This window comes from Helianthus annuus, chromosome 1 (assembly GCF_002127325.2).
Source record: "Helianthus annuus cultivar XRQ/B chromosome 1, HanXRQr2.0-SUNRISE, whole genome shotgun sequence".
NCBI lineage: Eukaryota > Viridiplantae > Streptophyta > Magnoliopsida > Asterales > Asteraceae > Helianthus > Helianthus annuus.
Window position 1 is genome coordinate 52,637,962 of NC_035433.2, and position 23,469 is coordinate 52,661,430.

At 35.8% G+C, this 23,469-nt stretch overlaps 1 long non-coding RNA gene across 1 annotated transcript; it reads left to right on the plus strand.

Moving 5' to 3' along the window:
- Positions 1–2,988: 2,988 nt before the first annotated feature.
- LOC110903484 lies at positions 2,989–3,397 on the plus strand. The gene is made up of 3 exons (XR_002571991.2): positions 2,989–3,107; positions 3,227–3,288; positions 3,376–3,397. It is a non-coding gene; the product is annotated as an uncharacterized LOC110903484 (long non-coding RNA).
- The last annotated feature ends 20,072 nt before the right edge of the window (positions 3,398–23,469 follow it).

Genomic DNA, 23,469 nt, shown 5'->3' on the forward strand with positions numbered 1-23,469 from the left:
TGTGCACATGATTTGACTTAACATAAAATTTTAACTTGGTTAGTGCAAAAGGACGAAATATGTAATGGGCTTTGCAAATAAATAATTGTGACTGTAATTATTAAAGTTAAAGTCTATCCATTGCAATCCGATACAAACATAAAGGACGAAAAGTGTAATTTACTTTTTTTTTAATTTTTTAAATTATCGTACGTCTTTTGAAGTTCAATACACTAATTTTTAATAAATTTCACTGTAGTCCCTGAATTTCAATAAACTTATTTACATTCTTACAACTTTAATCAACTTTGTTTTCCTTGATTTTCTTTTATTCTTTTCTTTTCAATACGTGTAACTCTTTTTTTTTTTTTTTTTTTTTTAATTTCTACATTTTCCTTTATAATCTAGACTAATTTTCACCATGTTTACTAAACCTTTCGACTTGTTTATTTTTATTATTGTTTCAACGTGAACCTACTTATCTTTTATCGTCTTTTCGACGTTAATTTCTTTTACATGATGAATACTAATATACAAATGGTCAAATCCGAGCATTACATATTTTCCACCACATCTACAACTCCGACGCAACATGCAAGATGCAGCCACTAGTTAGCATTATGTTTAGAAGTAAGGGGCTGTTTGACAACTTCTAAATGTTTAAGTGCTAAACCAGTAAGATATCTAAACTATTAAGTGCTGAACCAGTAAGATGTCTGAATCATTAAGAGCCAGTATAATACTTAACCATTTAGAGAATGTCTGACCAATTCAGATTAGAGGTCTTAACCATTCAGACTCAGTATAATGATTAACCATTCAGAGGCAAATGTCTGAACCATTCAGACTTCTGTTCGCGAAACAGACAGTCTGAACCATTAAGTGCTAAACCAGTAAGATGTCTGAACTATTAAGAACTCCATTAAAAAGTAAACAAACAGCCCCCAATTTATGTCCATATGGAGTTTTTGTGGTAACTTATAATTTTGGAGAATGATTATGCAATAAAAAAAGTTAAACTACCATTTCGGTTAAATGCGTCATGTTCATATTAACCAACATAAACTCATACCGTGTTTGGGTTCATTGTCAAATTTCAAGCTTTGTCATGCTTGAGTTTGTGTCAAATTTCGAAATCTTATCACAAAGGACGGCTATAAAGTTAGTACCGTGTGTTGGGTGAGAATCTGAAAGAAATTTGCTATCCACTTTTATATGAAATCTAATGCATGGCTTAATCTTATTTTTGAAATGATGTAAATGAGCATAAGTTCAAGTATCTCTTTGTATGTATACCTTGTTAAAATATTGAAAAAATTCAAGATTCTATGTAGGAAGTATGAGATGCCAATGTGTTATGAATGGTACGATGTATGAATCCAACATTTGGAATATAGAATAGATGAAGTGTTTTCCATGAGAATAAACAGTCTTTTCTTTCGAAATATGTTCGTTCACAATGAATAAATATTCCTTTTATTTTATCAATATTTATACGAGTTACAAGATTGTACTTATAATGTGTTTAAATTTCCAGTTAACCAAAATCAAATCTTTCGGAACACCATTTCGAAATAAGTTTTACATCAATGGACTCGTATCATCGTTCTGATCAAAAGTCGTAAAAAATCTGTTTGTAATTTGGAAAAAAAGGCTTAACTATGTTAAGTTTTTTTAACAGGGGACCATTGTAGGAAAAATAGGTGAAATGTGAGACTGGTGGGGGAATATTCTGAGGTGGGATTATTAATGGCCAATAAGACCTAGTAGGATTATTACAGGTCAATTCCCCGCAAATATAAAGCCGTTAAACATCTAGGTTTGAAAGTAGAGGTCTTAAGGTAGAGGGTATAAAGTGCGGGGAGTGGATCGGTGACTCACACTCACCGATAAGTAACCATACCTTGTTGATGAAGATGTGCAGTGACCAAGAGAGAGAGTATGGAAATCGGTGAAAGTTCACCGAATTGATTGAGTGTGATGGATGTGATTTTTTGACCGTTTCCCATTAAAATTTTTTGACCTTTCTTTTTAACGTTAATTTTTAACCGTTTGGAGATTTTTTATATAAACCCATATTTTCAATCCATTTAAAACACACAATTCTTTCAAAAATCTCTCTTTCTAGACACACAAACACCATGGATAAACAAAACAAAGGTGAACTCAAGAAAAAAGGTTCCGCTAGCCGAGGATCGGATTCAAGAAAAAAGGTTTCGCAAACAAGATATCGCAAAAATAATATAATTGGCCATGCAATTTCTAAATATTAGTATAAAATATTAGGTTTATTTTATGGTTTAATTTTTTAGTTTTAAATGTAATGTTTCTTTTTTTTAGTTTTAAATGTAATGTCTTTTTTTTTCTATTTAGTTTAAAATATGTTTTATTTATTTATGCATAGTTTATAAATTTTAGAAAATAAAAAATATATAACTCAAACACCCTAGGGTGATTGATCATACCCCTGATTGAGTGTAAAATGGGGAGTGAAATGGGGAGTTGACATGGCATAATATTATTGGGTAGCATTTCACTCAAACACCCTAGGGTAATTGACTATACCCTTCACCCTTATGTTCAAGTCCTTTAAACCATAAGGATTAAAAATTCGTGGTTAAAAAAATGTAGATACATGACAAAAACAGCTTACATAAAGATAGAGAGAAGTACTTAAAAAATAGAAGAGTAAACTGTCATTTTTGTCCCTGTCGTTTGGGCATTTTTGCCATTTTAGTCAAACTCTCAAACTTTTTACATCTGAGTCCCCGTGGTTTGCATTTTGTTGCCATTTTAGTCCAAAATCCAAAAACCCTATTTTTTGACTATTGAAAGCTGCCTATTTTGTCCTTTAGTACAGGAGCATTTTGGTCATTTTGCTTTTCATTTAACATTTTCTTAATACAAGAATTAATATATATATATATATATATATATATATATATATATATATATATATATTTAACATTCTTTCTCTCCAAACACCCATCTCTCCTCTCTTCTCTCTCTCTCCTCTCTATCATCTCCGTCTTCACACGAATTCGTTCGTTTCTACAAATCTTGAATCGCAGCCATGGCGATGCAAGCAGGCATGGGATTCTCTAAGATCATCATCCTAGTCGGAGCAGGTTCCCTTTGCACTCTTTAACCGTTCTGTTTTCACACATACATCAGAAATCCTGTTTAGCCCTAATTTGTATCTGTTTGAAATAAATGTATTGAAACGATGTAATTGTTGTGTTGTTAGGGTATACTGGTACGTTGATGCTGAATAACGGTAAATTATCTGATGTGTTGGGCGAACTTCAGGTAAAATTGTGTTATTGTTATTATTAATTATAGAAGATTAAATTGCAGATGTGTTATGTTAAGTTGTTTTGTTTTGGTTAATTGTAGAAATTGGTGAAAGGATTCGAAAACCCTAACCCTAAGTTCCTCAAACACAACTCTCCCGTTTCCGGTGGATTTACGGTGATGGATGGTGAATAATAAAGGTTGTGGTGAAGGTGTGTTGATGGAGGTTGTACTGACGGTAATGGCGACCAGAGGTAGTGATCGGAGATGATGTTGGAGAAGGTGATCGGAGATGATGGTGGTGCGCCGTGAGAGATGGTGGTTCAGATCTGTCGGTTTTGATGATGTTCTTGATTTTCTAGGTTTTGTTTGTATACACTGTTGAATTCGTTGTGTCTTGTTTCACTAGCTGTGAATATATGTGGTTGAATAAAAGAGTTGTTGAGCTTGAAGAAGAGGTGTTTAGTGCTCTCATTTTGGTGAAGGTGAGGCTCGCTGATAGAATTGTATAACAGTCGATTTATGGTTTGTCATAATCATAAATTGTGTTTTAATTTTGCAACAGAGATTAGGTCGTGATGTCCGGGAAGGAAAGCGATGGCAGTTCAGTTATATAGGTATGGAATATTGGAATCTGGGTTTTGATGATGTTCTTGATCTGGGTTTTATTGCAAATATGATATTTGATGATGTTTTGATGATGTTCTTGATCTGGGTTTTGATGATGTTCTGATGATGTCTGGGTTTTGATGATGTCTGGGTTTTGATGATGTTTTGATGATGTTCTTGTCTGGGTTTTGATGATGTTCTTGATCTGGGTTTTGATGATGATGTTTGGAGTGGCGGTGGTGGTGGTGCTATAAAGAGAGAGAAGAGAGAGAGAAGGAGGAGGTGGCGGTGGTGGTGGTGCTATAGAGAGAGAGAGAAGAGAGAGAGATGATTATTTTGATCTGGGTTTTATTGCAAAAAAATGAAATTTAATAAATGACCAAAATGCCCGTACACTAAAGGACAAAATAATCAGTTTTCAACAGTTAAAATAGAGGGTTTTTGGATTTTGGACTAAAATGGCAACAAAATGCAAACCATAGGGACTCAGATGTAAAAAGTTTTTGGACTAAAATGGCAAAAGTGCCCAACCCACAAGGACCAAAATGACAGTTTACTCAAAATAGAAAGTTGATACTGTTTGTTTTTTATAAAACATATCCATACGTTGTCTTATGTACTTATGTCATACCAATACCCTTTCCACATCATCAAATAAGCGTCTAGCTAAGTCATTTTTTTGAAGTAGTATTTATGAATTAAAGATATTTTTTTGACACGCTATGTTTTTTTTTTTTTTTTGAACGACAACAAAAACTTTCATAAATACAATGGCCACCTCTCAGCAAGAGGCTAAATGAGACAAAAACACTTGCACCATATTCAAGACTTCCCCATGAAAAAACTACCCAAAAACATAAACAGCTACATATACATAAAAAAGCTCATATAACACATATCCCTCCAAAATCTTTTCTCCATAATTCCCATGATATATCTTTCCGTTTTCTTCTCTGTTTGATCCACCGGAATGCCATTTCTATAATTTCTTCCACCATCCAGTGACTTACGGGTTTTACATCATTGAATATTCTATTGTTTCGCCCCAACCATAGTTTCTAGAAAGTTAACATAACCACTGCATTCACCACTTTTTCTTCATCCTAGGCAAGCATAGTTTAGACGCATGTTCTAACATCCCCTTTACACTTTGATAATGGTTCGGAAATAATGTTTGTAACCAGACCCATATCTGCCCCATATCGATCTCGCTGTTAGACATGAAACTAGTACATGGTCTGCTATTTCCTGAGTGCATCCGTAGAATGGACATAACTCATTGATAATTATAATTCCTCTTCTTCCCAATAAAATCGCTAATCCCTTCACATCCATACTACAAGGGTTGAATAGTAAATAGTGTAAAGATAGTTTGGTTCTACAATTAAGTCAGTAATGGAAATACAAGGACCGAAGATATCAAGTTGAATGATTGTAAGAAACACCCTAAAGGGATCGACACATCCCTTTGGGTCGCACCTGTTGATCGACGGCTTCAAGGCAAAAGCACAGGACACACCTCTTTAAGATCAATCACATCCACAAGATCAAGAGACACAACTATTCGCGAAGAGACACGTCTCTACACTCGCACCTTTTAGATTAGTATAAATTGGGTTTCAATTTCAATTGTAAAACACTCTTATGTATTCAATATTCAAGTTATATTTACACACTTAAGTATTCAATATTCAAGTTATATTCAAGTTCTGTTTATGTTATTCATCACATTCTAGAGATCAAAGATCATTTTGGGCAAAAATTGGTAGTCAGGTGGCTCTAAGAACGAGAATCGCAAGGCATCGAATCGCAGGGTTATTCGCGATAAAGTTTCATGTTTAATTTTCAATTCACAAGTGTTCCATTTTTGGTTCATGGTTATCGAAACAGGGTGTATTCGAAATCTAGGGTTTTGATTTTGGAGTTATAGTGTGAATTAGATTTTGGTCATTACGCATTTTGGATAATCGCGGGTAAAGAATTGAAGGTTTATTGAAATTCAAGAAAGTCAAAGTTAACCGGTAAAGGAGTTTGTATTGGTGGTTAGGAAATACTTATATAGAAAAATAAGGTTGTTTGATTGCAAGTTTTGTCAAAGTGAAAATCGTTCGGTTAGAAACTATGTCAGAGTCCATAGGAGGTTTGAATCAACAAGTTGTAATTCAAAAGTAAGGAAGTTCTCTTTCCCATTTTTAATGCCTAATTTTGAAATCTACAAATTACACGGTTTGGGCAATTCGCATCAAAACGATTTTGGAAGCGAATGGACTTTGGGAAACGATTAAACCGACAGAAAATACACAATCAGATGTTAAGAAAGATAAGTTGGCAATTGCATATTTGATCCAAACAATATTGGAAGATATGGTATTGCAAGTTGCAGGTTGTAAGACTGCAAAAGAGATTTGAGACAACTTAAAAACGAGACACTTTGGTGATGATCAAGTACAAAAGGCTCATTTGCATACACTCATGTCAGAGTTCGAGTTATCGCAAATGAGGGAAGACAACACTATGGATTCTTTCTTCGCAAAGATAAAAAGTATTGTAACGAGGGCAAGTGAATTAAGGACAACACTGAATCAACCGACTCTGGTACGTAAACTCCTAAACGTAGTACTAGATAAGTTCACTCAGATAACGTAGTACCAGATAAGTTCACTCAGATTGTCTCCTCCATGGAACAATACTCAGATTTAGATACAACGACGCTAGAAGAAGCAATCGAAACATTAAAGACGTACGAAGAAAGGCTAAGGTTAAAGAAAGGAAGCCCAGCAGATAGCCAAGACAGACTGATGTTTACACATCAGGACAACAATTTTGGCAGTGAAGACAGTTTGGAAACTGCGTTCGTAGCAGGTTTGACCTACCGTGTGGAAATTGGCGAGACAATAAAGACAAGTAAAGCACTAAGAGTGAAGGATATTCACTCAGACCTAGAGGTGGAAATTCTAGAAATTGGAGGAACTTAAGAAGGAACCAAACAGACCCAAGCATGATCCAATATTTCAAGTGTTAGAAGTTCGAACACCGTAAATAAGACTGTCCCGAGAAAGAAGTCGTAAAAGAACACTCAAATCTCGTCGAGGAAAACGAAGTACCAACTTTGCTAATGGAAATCCATAAGAAGACGTTGATCAAGAAAGGGTTCTACTAAACGAAGAAAGCATTGAACCAACAAGGTACACCAGAGAAGATGAAAGTCTATGGTACTTAGACAACGGGGCAAGCAACCACATGACAGGTGTGCGAAGTCACTTTTGAGAATTAGATGAAAAGGTGACAGGTCAAGTACACTTCGGTGATGGGTCGCACATACAGATTTAAGCCCTAGGTTCAATTCTACTGGAATGTCTAAATAAAGAACATAAGATTGTTTATCAAGTATTATATTCCAAGTCTGAAAAGCAACTTATTAAGCCTCGGAAAACTTACAGAAATCGTTTCCAAAGTGGTTATGGATGGAGACTTACTAACACTCCGCAACAAAAATAGAAAGTTACTAATGTGAGTCAGGAGAATGAAGAACATGTTGTACAAAGTCAAATTGAATATTGGAAAGCCAATCTGCCTGCTCTCAAACACGAAAAACTTAGCATAGTTGTTGCATGCAAGGTAGGAAATTTACATTTCGATGTTATTAAAGAGAAGACTAGGAAGAACTTGATACATGGTATCCCTCAAATAAGTCATGCTAGTTAAATACGGATTTAGGGAAACATAGTAGAAGACCATTTCCGAATCAAGCGAAATTCATATTTTAAAACCTCTGGATTTAGTCTATAGAGATTTGTTTGGTCCTATATCCCCACCAACACATGCTAGGAAGAAGTACATATTCTTACTTGTAGACGAATGCACTCGCTACATGTGGGCATATCTATTAACTTCCAATGATTAAGCTTTCGAAACAATTAACAGTTCAAGGAAAAGGTGGAGACAGAAACACAAACCAAGTTAAAGAATCGTAGGACAAACAAAGGAGGAGAATTCACATCGGTTGAATTCAACAAGTATTGCAAAGACAACGGCATAGCCACATAGTTTACAACACCATATTCCCCATAGCAAAATGGTGTAGTAGAAAGAAGGAACATGACGATGTTATCAACTACCCGCAGTATGTTAAAGGCAATGAACATGCCACAGAACTTTCAGGGTGAAGCAATACAACATACTATATATGTACTAAATAGGGTTCCAACGAAAGCTTTCGTGAACAAGACACCGTACGAAGCATTGAAAGGAAGAAAGCCAAATCTGGAACACCTAAAAGTTTTTGGATGCACTGCATACGCTAAGGTATTACAACTTCAACAAAAAATGTAAGATGATAGAAGTGCACCCATGATATATCTTAGAACAGAAGAAGGATCAAAGGCGTTCAGATTATATGTTCCGGAAAAGAACAAGATATGTGTTAGCAGAGATGTAAACTTCATGGAAGGTCAACCATGGAACTTGAGTAGCTATATGGAAACGACAGATTCAGGGAATCCCAAATGGACAAATTTTGTCATTCAAGAAGATGACAACCCACCAGAGTTAAAAAATGACGCACCAAATAGTCATGATTGTAGTGGGCCACATCATGAAGACTCAGGAGTGGATCAATCAAAAAATCTAGACTCCTAGTAACCTTGCCAACATATTCATACAATCAGAACTCATCAGAAAGTTCAAGCAGTTTATCATGTAAAGGTCCATCTACATCTGAAAGTACAAGAAGAAGTACTAGTGACACTCCAACAAGACTATGAAGTCTTGAAGAACTATATGATGAGACAGAAGATGTTCAAGTAGATCCACATGTATTACTACTTGCTGAAGAAAAACCAAGGAATTAAAAGAAAACATCCATCAACGGCAAATGGATTGAAGCAATGAAGGCTAAGTTAGACTCAATAAACAAGAATAACACTTGGAGATTGATAGAGTTGCCAAGAGATCACAAGGCAATAGGATTAATGTGGGTATTCAAGACAAAGAAAGATGCAAATGGAAAAGTCGTTAGACACAAAGCAAGACTGGTAGTAAAGGGTTATGTTCAGCAACATGGGATAGACTTTGATGAAGTATTTGCACTGGTAGCACGCATAGAGACAGTTCGACTGATGTTGGCTTTAGCAACATATCAAGGTTGGGAGTTACATGGAGATCTCAAGGAGGAGGTCTATGTCTCCAACCGGAAGGATTTTTAAAGCCAGGAGATGAAGGAAAGGTTTACAAACTATCAAAAGCACTATATGGATTGAGATAAGCACCACGTGCTTGGAACACGAGGTTAGATCAAACCCTAAATTCATATAACTTTAAGAGGTGCACTTTAGAACAAGCAATCTATACAAGGACAAGTAAGACTTATGCACTAATTCTCGAAGTCTACGTTGATGATTTGATAGTCACTGAAAACTTCAAGGAAAGAGTGTAACGCCTCGGGTTTTGTAACTTTCCTTATTTAGCAAGTTCATTGTACTTTCCATTTATGGAAACTTGTATTCCTTTGTATTCGTACTTTATTTCATACGTTGTAGTCTGAGACTTGAATCATAATGAAATTTTCATCTTTTACATACTTGTGTTATGCAATATACATAAATACTTGATGATTATTCATATTCCATACATACTTGATACCTCTTTCCATACAAATTCATACGTATTCATACTTGTTATACATACAAAATACATTTTTACATTCCTCTATTTATGCACGACACTTATACAATGCATGTATACATTTGAAACGCTTAAAACCGTCAAATTTAACAAAAATCAACATTTGGGCTTCTGGGCCTGGCGCATCCGTGCGGATGGGCCAGCCCAATCCGTCCGAAATGGCCCGGTCCGCAATTTAGCCCATCCTCCATCAAGCCCATCCGCGATTAAGGCCCATCCACCCTTAATCTACCTCTCGGCCTATAAAGACAAGGCCTTCTTCTTCATTCCAACCCTTCAACATTCGCTTGAACCAACATTGAGCAGAAGCAATTGGAGCTTATCTTAATCACTCCTGAGTGAGTATTGAGCTCGAGACTTCTGTTCTTCATCTAATTCTTCTTTTTTCTTCTGATTTTTACAATTCTACATAGATTCTTCATCACCTTCACTTGGTTTCTCAGATTTGCTTAGGCAATCTGATACGAACTCTCAAACTATTGAGGACCAAGCTGGAATGAAGTTAAATCTTTTCAAAAACCGTTTTACAAACTTTCGAAATCTAAACTTAACTAGATCTGAGGTTCGTCGAGCTCAAAAGCTGAGAAAATAGCTGTGGATTCAAGATGTGACCAATTCCAGTTGAATAGGTGGTTTGTTCAAACAAACCCGAACTGATTTACCTCAAGAACAATCACATCTGTCTGAATTGGCAGTCGCATCCGTCCGAATGGGTTCGTACAAATGTGACCTCCCCATCCCTACGAATGCAATTGTTCTTCATGTTTTGATGATTTTCAAGTGTTGAATGATTTCCAGATTATTGTTCTTTAATATGGTTAATTCTGGAACATCAGTATGTGTTCTTTGGGAACCTTGGTTTCCAATCTAAAACCACCGCCTCACTTAAACTCGTAAACGAACACCCCAAACAACTTCCTAGACCTAGAACAAGTGGACCCCGTCCAGCCTATGACACTTAGGATTACCTTTCCATGTCATGTTGGCACACCTAGGTTGTATATTGTTCGGTTGTTTGGTTAAACTTTACATTCTGTCTTTTACCTTATGTCATCATGACCAACGGATCAGTTTCACTGACTTGTGCTTTGGTGATCTATAATGAGGTTAAAACCTCCATGCATGACTTCTATGAGACTTCTGATATTACTGGACTGATAATATACTTATACTATAACTAATAAACTAAACAAAATCACGAACGTAACTGCTTAATAGTTAAAATGTTCAAAAACGAGAATCTGCCGACCAACAATCCCATTTGTGCGAATGGCAAATTCGCACGGATGGCACATTCATCCCAAACATGCTCTTACAAACTATTTGTATTTCCGTTTCTGTTATTCTGATTCTGTGTTCCTTGTCACTGATAATCAGAAAACACTTTCTGTTTACTTTCCTTATTATTTTCATGATATACTATGTACTCTAATTTTTGTAACTTAATTCTCCAACTCCGACTCACACCTTCGTTTGCCCTGCAGGGTAACCTCGGTGTTCCTGTACTAATACTATCCTCTCTTTGCTCGCGGGGTAGAATAACCTCGGTGTTCCCGTACTACGTCCACCTACTCCTGCCAAACTACGCTCACTAGGATTCTAACGAAGAATTAGCAAAATTGTGAGTATACTCGAACCCCTTTTACTTCTTACACTTTGGGGTGCAATATGTTTTGTTATAAACTTACACTTAGACTTTTTTTACGAAATGCACGAACAATCTGATACATGCATGCATACGTTATACTTGATACTTTGATCTGGGTTTGTACGTTTTATGTTGAACTTATCATTAACTTCGTACGAGCCTACCCTTAACATGTATAGCGCTATAGGAGTAACGCACTGCCTGTGAACATTGGGTAATGTTAAGACTTTTCTTGCGTTGAACTTTGAGTTGACTTGTTTGTTCACATGCTAATTCGTTGTTTATCTTGAATAACTAGTTTTCCATGTGGATTTGTTTAAACTTATTTACTTATGCTATGTATCGAAAACTTGTATGCTCGCCAATGCCTTGTGTGTTGATCTATACTTTATAACATATTGCAGGATGATACTGATGATTAAACGGGCGTAGTGACGAGGACTTAGATACACATCTAGACATCTTTGATTTTAAATGTTGTATCAAATTTGTTCTATGTTAATTGTATCGTTTGTTGTATTTGAACATGTTGTATTTGGCTTTCTTGTATTGTAATCCGACTTTTGAAATGAAATGAAATCAGATTATGTTAATCCTATTGTCACTTTTAGTGTTGTGTGCAATGAGCAATCTATCTTCATCTCAATCTGATGTTTCCGCCATCAGAAGACTGATTAGTTCTCTCAAGTACTTAATCCATACACGACCAGATCTATGTTACTCAGTTAGTCTTCTAGTAGATTCATGCATGAACCAAAGGAGCACCACTTGAAGGCGGTTAACCAAGTGCTACGTTATGTCAAAGGAACTAAGGAGCATGGAATCATCTACAAGAACCAAGGAGGATGTAAAATTGCAGGTCATAGTGATAGCAATTATGGTGTTAACAAAGACCAAGGAAAAGGTACAAATGGTCTGGTATTCTACTTTGGAGAATCACCTATAATGTGGTGCATACAAAAGCAACAGACAGTGACATTTATCATCATGTGAATTAGAATTCATGGCAGCCACTGCGGTAGCATGTCAAGCACTATGGCTCAAAAGATTGTTAAGTGCAGTAACAGGCTGGAAGGAAGAAAAGATAACACTAAGGGTGGATAATGTTTCTACAATAACACTCATGAAGAATCCAGTCTTTCATGGAAGAAGCAAGCACATCGACACACGCTATCATTTCATAAGAGAATGCATGGAGAATGAACACATCAATGTGGAACACATTAGTGGAGAACTACAACGGGCATGTATATTAACAAAGGCACTAGCAAGAGTCAAGTTGAAAGATTGTAATACAAGGACTGAAAATGTCAAGTTGAAAGATTGTAACCAACATCCTAAAGGGATCGATACACCCCTTTGGGTTACACCTGTTGATCGACAACTTCAAACCAAAAGCACAGGGATGCACCTCTTCAAGATCAATCACATCCACAAGATCAAGAGACACAACTATTTGCGAAGAGACACGTCTCTACACTTGCACCTTTTAGATTAGTATAAATAGGGTTTCAATTTCAATTGTAAAACACCTTTATGTATTTAGTATTCAAGTAATATTCAAGTTCTTTTTATGTTATTCATCACGTTCTAGAGATTAAAGATCATTCTAGGCAACACCCAAAGTGTCGACTGTCGGAATCTTGCCTGAAGCTGCTCGCCATAAAAAAAAAACATTTGCCTTCGGGACCGCCCAGTTGTTCCACTAAAAGAATATTGTTTGTTTCCCTTCTTCATCCGTTCGCTCCAGTTCTTTTTAATCTGTTTAACCGAAAATTTCACTTCGTAGTCGTTTTTCCATCCCCACACATTCTTCTCCCCATTAATTTGTTTCTGTTGCAACTAGTTTGACAGTTGTAAATATTATTCTCTCTTCATTCGATGATGGTGTTTGCGCCCAGCCCCAATCCCACAATGTTATCTCGTTCACGTTGTGATAAAACTCACATGCTAGGTGTTTTAGCCTTATGTATCATGAAACTAATAGCAGCCCCAATAGGGCATATTTACTCATTTTAAGGCTGGTGTGGACATATATTATGTTTTTAGCTATTGTGAAGGTCAATTTTACAATCTATTTTTTAGAATCATCTTGGTAGAAGAACTACAAAAAACGAATAAATGGTGGGATGGTGTCAGTGGTTGGGTCCAGGTGGGATGGTTGGGTAGTGATATTAAAAAACTAAATTCTTTTTATTAGAAAATAGTGATGATGAGGCATTGTGTTTAGATATGTTTAGGTTTTATTATTGGGTGGGTTTTAAGTGTATTTAAAGAATGGGTGTTTTTATGATATGACAACTGACTATAAATGTTTTTAAGTATTTTTTATGTCTCTTATTGAGGATGGTCTAATAGTCTAACATGGCAAAACACTATAGGAAATTGACTAGAATGGTATGGTTTTAAAAGTGTTAATGGTTTTAGTGTCATCAAATCATTTTAGGGAATTATGACAAAATTTGTGTCAAAGGAAAATCCAAATTAGCTTTGTTACGGGTTAGTACGTAGAAGGTCTGGATTGCGAACTCGTTCGAGATAAGTATGATTTTCGGCTACGGCGAACAACAAGAATCAAGGGGGTAGCACAATAGTAACAAAATTTGGATCAATGTTTTTAGGATGATAACAAACTATTGGAGATATGTATGTCTAATCGTAATTAAAGTCAATGTAACAAACTCGGTACGATCCGAAGAGTTCCACGTTGGTACATGAATCGTATATGTTCACGAGTAGGTGGATTATTATTTGTGAAATAATAATAATTTAAACCCGAGGGACTTAATATTAATTAGATTATTATTAAGAGGATTATAATTGTATAATCTTTAAGGGCCTTAATATAAGATTGGGTTTTATAAAAGGATGATTAAGGTGCAAACCCTGGAGACACTTTTTTTTATCAAAACACAGAAACCCTAGCTTCCCTTCCAAGTTCGGCCGGCCCCCTCTTAGCGCCGCCACCCACCTGCCGTCGACCAAGCACCGCTGCCGCCTCCTTCTTGGCCAGTTCTACCTTTGGGTATCTTGTGCTCGGTTGTGAACTTCCTACTAGCGAGGATTTGTTGTAACCCGCTTGTTACAATCCCGATGTAGTCGTCAAAGGTTGACTACGAAAACCCTCTATGGTTGTTTATTCTTTTTATTTGGTTATATGCGTATAACCTTGATCCTGATTGGTAATATTTATTAATCGGATTAATAAATCAAACTTATAGTTTATATATAAAATCGATTATAATATGTATATATAATCGGATTTTGGTAAATTATATAAAACGCTTCCTGAGACACTAATTTCCAACGGTGGCATCAGAGCCACGGTTACACGCGTATAGATGGTAAAGTTATAATTTTGATCTATGTTTTATTAGTTGAAAATTATATATTTTGACAAAAGATCAAAAGCTTTTGGTTATCTATGGATTATGATGTGAGCCCTAGGTTATGACCCTTGTCATGGTTGTGTTTGTTATGGTTGTGGTTTTATTTTGATTTTTATTTTTGCAGATATTGGATCCGATGTAATAGTATTTTTATTTGTATTTTTTGTGGATATTGGATCCGATGTAATAGATAGGATTAGAATAGATTTTGTTTTATTGTATTTTCAAATTTATTATTGTAATCCTTCAAGTACAAGATCAAGATCAAGATAAATGGCGAACAGGTACCATGAAGATAGAGATCACGGGTCAAGTGGGAGCTTTCAAAAATTAGCTTTTGAAACCCTTTAGACTAATTTGTTTCGTTTCTGGCTAAAACGAAACAGGCGACCTATTAGGGGCTCAATTCAATTATTTTATTATTATGTTTTGTGGTTGTGTTTTATTTATTGTAAATAATCTAGATAACCCAAAATAAATAAAAAAATTTTCACAATCAAGACAATGCTTTTATTAACAAGTTTTATAAAACTAAAAAGTATATTTAATAAAAGAGTTTTATTAAAATTTAAAATAAGATCATTCGCGATAAAACGACCAACATAGTTTAGTAGGGTATTTAAAACTATATCGTGTCGAGTGTGGAAAGGAGTTTCTATTATCACAAATCAAATAAATTTGGATTTTATAAACTGTTGTGTAACTCGCCTCATGCTACGAGTTATTCAAAATATTTTGGGTAAATATTAAAATAAATCCAAAATTTTAAATTGATGTTTTATGCCACCCTTAACGAGTTAACACTTCATTTTAAATCGAACCCAAATGTTAGTGCTATACCCTGCATCTAGGCGTCTATCATGAAAGAATTAACAATCATTGTTTACTTACATAGTCATACCAGTGGATAGTGCTAAAGCCATTTCACTATGATTTGACGAATCGGGGTCTCATCTTAATTAAAATTTTGCTTTTGGGTCATAAAATTAAATTAAGATTTAAAAATATAAAATACTAATTAACTAATATTGAATTTTGTAGATGTCAACTGAAAACAATTCCTCCCAATTCTCTCTCAAGTCCATCTTAGAGAAGGACAAACTGAACCACTCCAACTTCATGGACTGGCACCGCAATTTGAGAAATTTTCTCAAGGCGGAGAATAAACTGTATGTTCTTGATATGCCAGTCTCTGATGAACCCATCAATTAGCAAACTGTTGCATATAGAAACTATGCAAAGCACTTTGATGACTCTATGAAAGTCCCATGTCTGATGTTAGCATGCATGATACCTGAACTTCAAAGGACCATGGATGATATGATGGCATACGAGATGAATGAGCACCTGGTGGAAATGTTTCAACAGAAGGCTCATCATGAGAGGTTTGATGTGTTGAGATCACTTATAACCACTCGTATGCAAGAGGATACATCAGTTAGCACTCATGTGCTAAAATGAAGGCATATGTTGATCATTGGGCTCGTCTGGAATCCCCCTTGAGTGATAAGTTAGCTGGGGATATTATCCTCAACTCATTGCCCAAGTCATATGAACAGTTCACTATGAACTAAAATATGAATGGGATGGAGAATACACTTGCAGAACTGGATCAGATGCTCAAAACTGCTGAGGTGAATTTACCCAGCAAGACTGCACCACTGTTGATGATCAAGGAGGGTCATGTTAAGAAACCTAACACCAAGAAAAAGGGCAATTAGAGCAAAGGCAAATCTCTTGCAAACAAGAAGCTTCAAAAGGATGCCAAGTGTTTTCATTGTAATAAAATTGGGCACTTGAAGAGGATCTGTGCTAAGTATTTAGCTTAACTGAAGCAAGCCAAGGCTTTAGGAGGAGTGTACGCAGGTATATATGTTATTGAAATCTTTTCTTTTTCTGGCAAAACATGGTTGTTTGACACAGGATGTGGTTTTCACATTTGTAATGCTTTGCAGGGACTAAGAAATATTAAGAAGCTGAAACAGGGCGACTTGGAGGTCCATGTTGGCAATGGACAAAGAGTTGCTGTGAAGGCGATTGGAGAATATGTTCATTTACTTCCTTCTGGTTTAGAACTTGTTTTAAACAATGTTTATTTTATTCCTAGTGTTACTAGAAATATTGTTTCGATTTCTGCTTTGCATGGACAAGGTTTCATTTATCGGTTTAATGGTGAATTTATTTTTTGCTTATTTTAATGATGTATTTTACTTTGATGCAAAACCAAACAATGGAATCTATGAGATAGAAATCCAAGACAATAACATATTATGCAACATCTCTCATAAACATAATAAGTTGGACTTTAATGATACGTATATGTGGCATTGTAGACTTATTCACATAAGCGAGAACCATGTTAAACAACTCAAAACCGCATGAATCCTAGATTCCAAGGGTTCGGAAACGTTTGGAAAATGTGAATCATGCTTAAGTGGAAAGTTAACAAAACCACCTTCTTTCAAATGTTAGAGAAAGAGCTAATGATCTGTTGGGACTTGTAAATACAGATGTATGTGGTCCATTCAGAACAATGTCAAGACATGGAGAAAGTTACTTGGTTACATTTACTGATGATTTCAGTAGATATGGTCATGTTTATCTTATGAAGCATAAACATGAAACATTTGAAATGTTCAAGGAGTACTAAAACGAAGTAGAGAATCAGTTAAATAGAACTATTAAGATGCTTCGATCAGATTGAGGCGGTGAATATCTTAGTCAGGAGTTCATCGACCATCTGAAGGATTGTGGACTAGTTTCATAACTCACTCCACCTGGAACACCACAACATAATGGTGTGTCTGAGTGGAAAATCGAACTCTATTAGATATGGTTCAATCAATGATGTGTCAAACAACCCTCCCACGCTCCTTTTGGAGTTATGCTATGGAAACAGCAGCAAGACTTGTGAATATAGCTCCAACGAAGAAGGTTGACAAAAAGCCTTATGAGATATGGCATGGAAAAAAACCTAAAGTATCCTATTTTAAGGTCTGGGGATGTAACGCTTATGTAACTCTAGAATCTTTGGATAAACTAGATCACAGAAGCGAAAAGGTTGTTTTCGTCGGATACGCTAAAAAGATCGGCTACCTTTTCTACCATCCCACTGAAAATAAGATTTTCACTAAACGTAGAGGCACTTATTTAGAGGAAGAGTTTCTGGCGTGAGGGATTGGAGAAAACCATGTAGATCTTGAAGAAATTCGAGAATCACAAGTGACTGAACCAGTTGTTCAGACAGAACCAGAAGTAACTGATCCAGTTGTTAAAGTTGAGCCTGAGAGGACTCAAGAAACAACAGAAACACCAAGTGTTTGAAAAAGTATTAGGGATCGTCGTGCACCTCAAAGTTATGAAAATATCTTCATGATTGATGAAGCTGAACCTGCTACTTACAAAGCTGCAATCTTGGATTCAGAATCCAAGAAATGGCAAGAAGCCATGAATGCAGAGATGCAATCCATGTAAGATAACCAAGTCTGGGATTTGGTTGATCTTCCTACCGAATGTCGGACTGTAGGAAACAAATGGATCTTCAAGAAGAAGGCTGACATGGATGGAAATGTGCAAACCTACAAAATAAGGCTTGTAGCGAAAGGGTTCACTCAGACTCAAGGAATTGATTATGAGGAAAATTTCTCCCCAGTAGCCATGCTTAAGTCTATTAGAATTCTACTTGCCATTGCTGCGTATTATGACTACGAGATATGGCAAATGGATGTCAAGACCGCGTTCCTTAATGGACACTTACTTGAAGATGACTATATGGTTCAACCTAAAGGTTTTGTCAATCCGAAGAATCCTAATAAGGTGTGCAAGCTAAATAAATCCATCTATGGATTAAAGCAAGCATCTCGCAGCTGGAATCTCCGTTTTGATCAGAAAATCAATGAGTTTGGTTTTATTAAAAACAAAGATGAACCGTGTGTTTACAAGAAATCTAGTGGGAGCTATATCACTTTTCTCATTCTATATGTAGATGACATACTAATCATTGGAAACAATATCCCTATGCTAAATGATGTTAAGGCTTGGTTGGGTAAATGTTTCGCAATGAAAGATCTTGGTGAAGCCGCTTATATTTTAGGAAGAAAGATTTATAGAGATAGATCAAAGCGGTTATTAGGTTTAAGCCAAAGTACATATATTGATAAAGTCATACGACGTTTCTCAATGCAAGACTCAAAAAGGGGGCTCTTGCCCATGGCACATGGAACCATTCTTAATAGCGAGCAGTGTACAAAAATTGAATAGGAAAAGAAGAAAACGGAAAGAGTTCCATATGCTTCTGCTATTGGTTCTATCATGTATGCCATTTTATTTACTAGACATGATGTCTCGTATGCTCTTAGCATGACGAGTAGATATCAACAAAATCCAGGAGAGAGTCACTGGGCAGCAGTGAAGAACATTCTTAAGTACTTAAGAAGGACTAAGGACATGTTCTTAATATATGAAGGACTGGATGAGGAGCTGTTAATTAAGTGTTATACTGATGCAAGTTTCCAGACTGATCATGACGATTCAAGATCACAGACGAGATATGTTTTCATTCTGAATAGTGGGGCTATTACTTGGAAGAGCTCGAAGCAACGCGTGGTTGCTCAATCCACCTATGAATCAGAATACAATGCTGCATCGGATGTTGCTAAGGAGGCTGCCTGGATGAAGAAATTCATTACTGATCTCGACGTTGTGCCTAGCATAAAGAAACCAATCGAGATGCTGTGTGATAACACTGGTGCCATTGCTCTTGTAAAGGAACCAAGGTTGCATATGTCACACCCCCAAAAATATCCCAAGCGCAAACCCCCGCGAGGCGTGTGACGTACCAGGGTCTAGCCACCAATCACATTGAACTCATACGAGATTTTAAATAAAAACTTTCTTTCACTAAGATAAAGTGTTACATTACATAAAGTATAACTCAACATTTTTAGCGGAAGCATAAATCATTAGTTATGTATTTCATAATCCAATCGTATGAAAGTTATCAGACTCATCTCGTGTTTCCATGTGTCTCGACCCATGACCACTCCAGCTTCCTAGACAGCAAGTTCCACGTTTGTAACACCCATACTAAATTAATATTAATATATATAATTAAAGTAAGCATTTTATAAGAAAATGCCACTTATTAAAAACTTCTACATTACGAGTGTTCAAACATGTCTACAACATCCAAAACATGGTTAAAAGTGTTTACATAATCCACTTGTATGAAACATAACAAGATCAAATGCGGAAGCTTCATTTAACGTGTGTTCGGTTCTTGTTCGTCGCTTGATCTTCATCTGGGACTCTCGATATTCACCGATGATCAAAACCAACTTAAAAGTTAGTTTTGATAGTTAAATAACAAGTACAACAAGGTAAATGGGTCAAACAATCAAAATAAACAAAATGATAGTTAAATAACAAGTACAACAAGGTAAATGGGTCAAACAATCAAAATAAACAAAAATTGCAAGTTTTTACCCCGTCGCCGCACGCGATGGTATTTCTCCTTGGGCGTCGCGCGACACCAAGGCCCATTTTCGACAGAATGTGTTTGAATTGAAGCTGCAGATACCCAGCTATATTTTCATGAAAATTTCCAACTTCAAATTAGCATAACTTTTGATCTAGACCTCCGTTTTGTGTGATTCTTTTTCCTACATGTCCATAATTAAAATACGGACCCATTTACCATCATTTTTTGTATTATAACCTAGTTTATAAGAAAATAGTCTATAAATCCCTTTTTCTATTGTTTGACGCGTTTAGTTTAAGTTACATTGCATGAATGTTGTCAAGGGTCGTCTCTAACATTTCCTACCCATCCCGGGCTTACCAAGCATTAGCGTTTTCACTCCCATTACAGGGTTCATGTACATACTTACATTCACCGGTTTATTTGTATCTTTCTAATCACTTAATCCACATTTAACTTCTTAATTTATTTTGACCAATTTAGAGGACTTTTAAGCATCTAAGCATCAAACTCGCTATTTTCTTTTTGCACTTCATCTTTCCATACTAATTAACTAATTATCTTCCACCACAACTATTTTGTGGTGGATTTGACATAAGGAACCCAAAATCTCAATTTTACCCTTCGACTAGTCCTTTTTCGCAAAAAGGACATTTTTAGGCATTCGACCCACAAAGGTTTTTGCCTAGAACTTTTATATGTATCTAAGGATTTCAAAATCAATATACAAGTTCCTAAACAACCTCTAAGAGTCGTTTATCCGGTTCACCCATCAAAGGCTTTTTGGTAAATCTTTTAGTCCTTCATTTTAGTACGAATGACTCACTAATTACTTGACCAAAAACTCACTCCTAACTATAAACCTTTTTGTGTACCTGGCTCGGGTCACACTGTTGACCCGTTTTAATACATTGTTTTAATAAATTGCTACTTAATAGCAATGCAAAATTCCCTACGCTAATCATTCCTATGAACATAAAACTCGACAAGCTTTTGTTAGTCATTGTTGTCAAACGGTGTTAAGTTCACCATTTGACCCGTTGGACGAAAAGGCCAATTATTTCATATTTATAATAGAATGGTATTTCTTTACCATTATAAATCCGTTTTTTTTACCATCCTTCATTGTTTCTCGTCATTTTTTTACTAGTTCCAACCCGTATCAAATTACGTCGGAACATCACATTTAATCATTTACTTATCATGTTCATAACCCTTATAATAATTAGGCATTGTACAAAAGAGAGTGTAAGCTTTACTTACCTTGTATCCGATTTTGCTACTTCTCCGCGCATTTGATCCGTTTGACCCGCTTCTTTCCCAAGCCTCCACCTAGCTTGTCTGGCATCAAACTATTATCATAATCCGTAAGACGATTAGATTAGCCATCATCTCTTATGAATATTTCATTTTACGGATTTCATACCGAAACTACTATTCGACTTCATCATTGGTTAGTTTGACTTTTAGAAGTCAATTACCTTTAATCGTACAATAGGCACAATTAAGTTAAATCAACATTATGATTACAACCCGTTTTAACCTATATTTCACGTAATTAGTCGCATTATTCAAATGTGCGTCTCATTCAAAATTTCAACATTTGACTTTCTCTTAGGCGTTATATGAAACACCTAATGAGCATACTTTTATAAAATTAACAATTAAACTCCATGACTACCTATCTTGCCAATTTCAACATCTTTTACTAAATAATCATCTAATCCATGGTTCAATGTTATGATTAACTTCATAAAGTTCAAATAACACTAGTTTGATAATCACGATTCTAGTGTTCATTATGTTTCTTCAAAACCTATTAAACACCTATAATGGATAATCATGAACTTCATAATTTAAACACTAAGTCAACAAGTTATTGACTAGGGTTTACTCCTAGACATGTTTTCCTTACTAATTTCATCTAAGCATCAATCAATTAAACTTAGATTTCGATTTCTAAAGTTCATCAAAATTTCAAGATGCAATCAAAAGACAAAATTTAACATACCCCGTGATCCCTTCACTTAGGTGATCAATAATATAAGCATGGATTTCGATTTGGGACTGATTTGGCCTAATAATTTAATCGATTTGAGCAAGTTAGGGTTTGAATTGGAGAGCCTCTGGCTTCTCTGGAGAATTCAACCAGAACACACACTTAAAGTGTGTGTTTTGGTGTTTGGTATTTTTATTTAATAAATCTTGTTTCAAGTTTGCTACATTTGGCCCCTGTACTTTACCCTTGTTGCATATAACATGTTTTAACCAAGGTTTCACATAATTACAAGACATGTAATTAACTAGGTTATTTATTTTCTAGTTATTTTATCTTAGTCATAACCGATATTTAATATATGTAAAACCTATGTATTTTTTTGGGGGCGTTACCTAACCCGTTTTATTTTAAGCCCCGTTAACTCGGGCCTTTTATATACCTTGTTTTCTCAAAGTATTTATCCTCCTTTTTAATTAACATAAAGTTTATTTATTTAACTCTCAATATTTACCGGGTTAATTTTTACCACTAACGGTATTTTACCCGTATTTACTATTAACGTGGTTTGATTACCAAGATCGTTTTTGGGGTGTTACAACGTTCCACATATCTATAACCTGCGACCATGCAAACAAGTGTATCAGACAACGCTGGTGAGTTCACAGTTTTATGAATATGTTTGGTTACCAAGTGTTTATTCCAGTTTAATAACAATTCCGAAAGTAATGTTGATAATAACTCGAGTACCGTACATGATGGCTCCAGATTGCTTTGCCCGTCCCCAATGCCCCCTATCTAAGCATTGGTCATGGTTAAGGTCATTAGTTCACGCCCGGTCTCTCAGGTACGGTGTGAGGTTGCCAAGCCTAATTGCGCTATCAACTAATACCCCAATACCTCTCAGGTAACTATTCAGTAGAAGATGGGACTTAAGGTGATAGGAAATGAGTGTATTATCTAACATTCAAGTTTTTACCCAAAAGACTTATTCATCTCAGGAATACCCATTTGATTGTCCCACCCACCGGGACGCATGCTCAAGAGAAGTGAACTCACCTTAGACTACTCGGTATGTTACGTTACATTACCCGTTCTAAGTTGGTCAACCAAACCCAACCGAGGTTACCAAAGATGATCAGTTTCGTAAACACATATCCAATCACGTAGTCAACAAATCACATGTAACACCATTGTCACGTAACACCTTGCAAACGCTTAGATTTCATACACGTTCATAACACAAGCTCACATTCCAAACAGTCGTTACCAATAAAATCAGTTTCATAATCAGTTAAATCACGTACTTTCACAGATTGCATTCACCGCAAAGTTCACCGTATAACACATAGCAAGTACTAATATCTCATACAAGTCCTCGTCTCACGTGCAT